Genomic DNA, 5,654 nt, shown 5'->3' with positions numbered 1-5,654 from the left:
GAAATGATGAAAGCATTGTGACCCCAAAATAAGGGAACTCTGAAAGTCCAATAAAGTCCAAGAGCATTTGTGAATATAAGAAAATTGAAAAGATTTGAGTATATACAAGTGATTTTTCTTCAGCTCAATACAAATGGCAGCAAACTGCTACTTAAAGATGGAACAGTTAAGCCAATTTTGTTTTTGAAGAATGTAGATCTACAGCCAACTGTATCTTGCCAGTATCATTTTCAAGCCCTCTGTTGTCTGCTTCCTCTGTTACCCATAAGTACCCTGTTAAAATTCCTGGTTATCATTATTGTAACCATAGTTACCAGAATAGTTACCACCTTGCTGAAGTGGCAGATGAGCAATGGGTTGGAAACCTCAGTTCTGTTGGGTCTTAGGACACTTGGATTCAGTCTGGTTGAACCCATCTGCCTTTCTCTTGCCTCCTACATTGCCCCCATGATAACTCCAAGCTTCATAGGAACCATGGCCTCTCTGCTGCTGTGCAGGACCCCCTCTGTCACTCCTAGAGCCTCTTGGTGGTCACAAAGGTGATCTCCTCTGTGAGTAGCCAGCTCTGCCTCTTGGAGGTAGTGCTCCCTGGCCCCTTGGTGGTGGAGCATCTCGCCCTGACCTTCCTCCTCCTCTTCCTCTTACTGCATAGCCATCATCATAGCCACCATAGTCATGGTAATAATAGCCATAGTAATCTGTAAGATGGCCATATCTACCTCTTCCTCCACCATGACCTCCACCACTAAATGGAGGTAGCATTTGGGGAGGAGGGTGATAGTAATAATCTTGTATGCAGTGCTTCTGGAGGCCTGTCTAGTGGCTTGACATTCTCTTCTTTTCTTGTCTAGTGGCTTAGGTAAAACAATTTCAATTTATTCCCCCTCTATTTTTTTTTCATTCATTTCATCCTTAGCCTTAACAGCTGTCCCTGTCTTCAAAATGAACAAATCCATAATCTTTTAGCTTCTTTACTCTTTCAAGTTTTCCAAGTTCAGAAAATGACTTTTCTAGCATTTCGTTGGTCACTGTAGAAGCCAAGTTTCTCAAAAACAAAACTTTTTCCTTAGCCATGACTTCTGGATCTGGTTCTTCCACAGGATCAGAGCACTCAACAGTAACTGCATTATCCCATACTTTTACTTTTCCACTCATCACCCGGAGTCTTGATCGGGCTGCTGACTTGTGATCCTCATACTCGAGGTAGTAGAATCCTCAATTCTTTTTGTCATTGGGTTGATGATATACAATAATATCCACCAGAACTTCTGTGGCTTTACTGAACTCTTCCATTTCATTCTTTGAAATCAATCCAACAAAAAGTCTATTGTTTGCCACAGAAATGCACACTCCAAAAAATCAGGCCAAATTTCATAGCTGTCACAGTTTAACAGCATCCCTTCTACATGAGGTAGTAAATATGTATCCTCTGTTCTGACCAGACAGTGGATCCATCATGTGGAGTAGATGCCAGATGGGACCAGCCTTCTCAAAAAGGGGCTCCAAGTTGTCCGCATATAAATCCCTTGGTATGTTAACTACAAAGACCTCTGTTCCAAGTCCAGGTTGCACTCAGAGTACAGACTCTCTGGTGGAGGACCACCATGCTTCCTCTGTGCTGTGGTTACATCCAGAGTGTAACCGTCCCTCTCAAGCAAGGCCTTGGCCTTGGCTGCATCAGGCCCCTGGTGGACTCCCACTCCTTGCTGTCCCGCTTCTCTCTCTCTGCCCACAGGTCTCCTTAACTCCACATAAAAATGCACTTTTGAACATGTGATATGTCATTTTCCTTATACTGCTGTAGTACTGGCAGAGCTCCTTGTTCATTAAATTCCCAGAGAGCATGTCATTCATGTAGATCGACATGAGCTACCAAGCCCCTCTGAAATAGTCCATCAAGTCTTTCTGCAACCTTCTGTTGGCAAGCCTGACTCTACCAATGTCTTCTGTTCTGTGTGACTTACACAGGATGTATTCATCGGTTCTTCCTCTTCTTTTGACTGTACCGCATTACCATTCACCTGAGTAGCCGTTTTATTATGCAGGGCAGAGCTGGGGCCAGCAGCTGAAGGAGCTTTGAAAACAACTACTAATGGCTTGCTCGCCTCCCCCTCCCCTACTCCCTCATGGACCCAGACACCAAAATGACTATTTTTACTGTTGTTTGCTTGTTTGTCTGTTTGTTTGCTTGTTTGTTTGTTTGTTTGTTTGTTTGTTTGTTTGTTTGTTTTGAGGTAGGGTTTCACTCTAGCCCAGGCTGACCTGGAATTCACTGAAGGTGGCCTCAAACTCATGGTGATCCTACCTCTGCCTCCCAAATGCAGTGATTAAAGGTGTATACCACCACACTGGCCAAAATGACTATTTTTGAAAAGTGCATTTCTAAAGTTTTTATTTTTGAATCTATTTGAATTCCTTCAAAATTCTTGGATTATTCATGAAATTTTTTATGGACTATTACACAAAGCTATTCCATCATTTCAAGGAATTTCCGTTTCAACTACTTTTATAGCTTATGCATAATAAACGTTCATCAAAAGAAAGTAAGAATTATGTCAGACGTGGTGGTATGTACCTTTCTTTATTCAGGAGGCAGAGTGAGGAGAATCACTGTGAGTTTTAGGCCAGCCTGAGATTACAGAGTGGGTTTCAGGTCAGCCTAGACTAGAGTGAGACCCTACTTTGAAAAAGCCACCCCCACAAAAAAAGCAAGAATTCTAAAAAGAAGACAAAAGAAAAATGCATGGGTATTTTGTTATACTGCTATGCTGGGTTCCATATTTTCGTGTTTCTTCATAAGCTGAATTTCTAGCTTTACAATTTTAAGCATCTAGTCAAGACAACAAAGTTAACCAAAAAGTACTCAGTTGTGCATCTACATTATAGTTTATTTGGCAACTGTGAAGATAGAACATTTGAAATTAAACTAACATGCTTCAACTAGGTTTTATTTACCTAAAATTATGCTAGGTTATGAGAACTTTATAAGTAGGCTTAAGCTGTATGTATTGGAGCATTTGAAAATAGTATGTAAACATTTGTTTTGTTTAAGTCAAGTAACCATAGCTCTTTTACAAATAACCTTTGGCCATGCCATTCCAAGGTAGAAAAAAGTGACACATATAGATAATAGGCATACAGATACCACTATAACTTCTGTTTTAAAATTTCAGATGTGTCCCAGACAAGATAATCAATAGTAATAATGATAAAACTATACTAGTTTTGAGGACCGTTTGGATCTGAGTTATGGTTCTAGTTTGTGGAACAAGTTGAAATTAACTACCCAGCTGACCAAAGCTGTTTTACAGCATCTGTTAAAAAAAGGCTTTTAACATGATTCCATTTCCAAATATCTCTTTTTTAATATTTTATTTTTGTTTATTTATTTGACAGAAAATGGAGGAAGAAAGTGAGAGAGAGGGAAAAATGGGCAAGCTAGGGCCTCTAGTCACTGCAAATAAACTCTAGACATGTGTGCCCCCTTGTGCATCTGGCTAACATAGGTCCTGGGGAATTGAACCTGAATCCTTTGGCTTTGCAGGCAAACACCTTAAGTGCTAAACCATCCCTCCAGCCCCAAATATCTCTTTATTTAATGGGGAAATCTTGAAATTGCATATTGGCCAAAAGAAAAAAAAAACTACAATCCTAGGAAACATGTTCTAAATTTATAAACAAAAGACCCAGAGTTCAGACATAAGTCATAAACATCATTTGCAAAAAGCAAATGAGATGGTTGAAACCACAATGAAAATAAAGTGACCAAGAAGAGCATCTTCATCAATGGAAAGACTTGTGATATAAGTGTAAGTTAATGCCTTCTTCATTCTGTAGAGCTTTAGTCCTCTTCCTCTTACAACAAGATAGTCCTTAGCCATGAAAATTCCCTTTACAGTTACATAGTTCTGTTACTAAAAGTGTCTTGAAGTAACCATGCCAAATAATTCTATGCAAGACAATCATGCTTTCAGAGCTAATCCTGTGTGCCAGTAGCTTCCCAATGCAGTTGTTATTTTTAATTAGACTACAAAGTTGTATAACAACCCCCTGACAAACACAACAAGCATTTTGTACAACTGAAATCAGCCGATTTCCCACCCTGTATGAATCAATTCCTAGAGAACTGAGTTGGTAGATCCTTGATATCTTTCTTAGATACCATCCTTTTGTCTTCAATCTGTATTTATGGCTGTGTCACTTCCCAAAATCAGCAATAGATTAAGCCATAGAAGATTTCTCTGGGGAGAATCCCACAGTTCTCAGGAAATTTTTGGGTGATCTTTGTTGAATGGAATTTAAAATATTAAAGTGTTAAGTGAACACTTAAATGTTTTCATTTTAAATTCTATGTCGATAATTATTTAATGCACTTATATTTGTTGCAATTATTACCTGTTTTGGTAGTTATTATCCCTTTATTGAAACACTTAGACAGAAGCACCTTATAGGAGGCAATGGTTTGTTTTGGCTTGCAGTCTCAAGGGGAAGTTTCATCACAGCAAGGAAAACATGGCAGAGAGAGCAGCTGGGGTATCATATTTGTCAAAGCTCATATAATGTAACCCTTTGGGTTCAGGTTTTAACTTGGATTACTGTAATTTCTTCCTGCAATAAACTGAAAGGATTATAAAAGAAAAGAATTCCCTTATGATCCCATCATATTAGCATACCAATTTTATAGTTTCTCATGTTATATTACTACTGCATAATAGTTAATCTTCATTGTCAACTTAAGTAGGTTTAGAGTCATCTAGGAGACATGTGTCTGGACAAATCTGTGAGGGTATTTCATAAGAATAAAGGCCTCCACTCAATATGAGTGGCACCATCCCATGGACTTGGGTCCCAAGCTGAATAACAAGAGAGAAAAGGATGACACCAGCTAAGCACTAATACTGATCTCTCTCTGCTTACTAACTGTAGACACAATGTGACCAGCCACCTCGCATTCTAGCCAACACAAATCCCACAATGGTGCACTGTACCCTCCAGCCATGAACCAAAATGAACTCTCCATTGCTTAAGCTATTTTTTCAGATATTTGGTTTCAGCACTGACAGATGTAACTCATACGTAAAGGAAAACTGCTACCAGTCTTGTTAGAAATAAAAGTCTCTATTATTTTATTTGTGTTGCAGGATGATGTTTCCTCACGTGGTTTGTGTTTAGTTATATCCAATGACTTAAAGATACAAACATGAGGGTACTTTGTATATCATTAACCTTTCTTAAGGAACTTATGTGCCAAATTGATAGGGAAAATATCCAACGAGTGAGATGATCTACATGCCATGAAGGCTATTAATTACACTTGTAAAGATAGTTTGTAGGGTGTATTTTTTTTTCTGAGAGAATAGGTTATTTTTCATTTTTACTTTCCTTTGGACAAGAGATACAACTAAAACACATTGCATTTATCTTCCTACTTTTCATAAGTTGAAAAATTCATTTGTTCTTTGTCTTTGAGAATAAAAGGATACTTTAGACACTATAGATTTTGGGAAAAGAAGACAATCATAGTCGAACACTGACATGATTTACTACACAGTTCCTATTCCAACTGTTTTCCACAGTGTATCAATTTAAATATTATAATCTTACAAGTAAAGTGCTTTGGAAATCAATGTTCAGTATGGAAACTGTCTCAGATA

The 5,654-nt window shown here is 38.4% G+C and overlaps 1 pseudogene; it reads right to left on the bottom strand.

Annotated features, from left to right (window-relative positions):
- Window positions 1–258: 258 nt before the first annotated feature.
- Window positions 259–4,340, bottom strand: LOC123460199 (annotated as a pseudogene).
- Window positions 4,341–5,654: the final 1,314 nt, after the last annotated feature.

The sequence above is a fragment of the Jaculus jaculus genome, chromosome 4 (assembly GCF_020740685.1).
Source record: "Jaculus jaculus isolate mJacJac1 chromosome 4, mJacJac1.mat.Y.cur, whole genome shotgun sequence".
NCBI classification, from domain to species: Eukaryota; Metazoa; Chordata; class Mammalia; order Rodentia; family Dipodidae; genus Jaculus; species Jaculus jaculus.
This window is presented reverse-complemented; position numbering and strand designations above follow the sequence as displayed.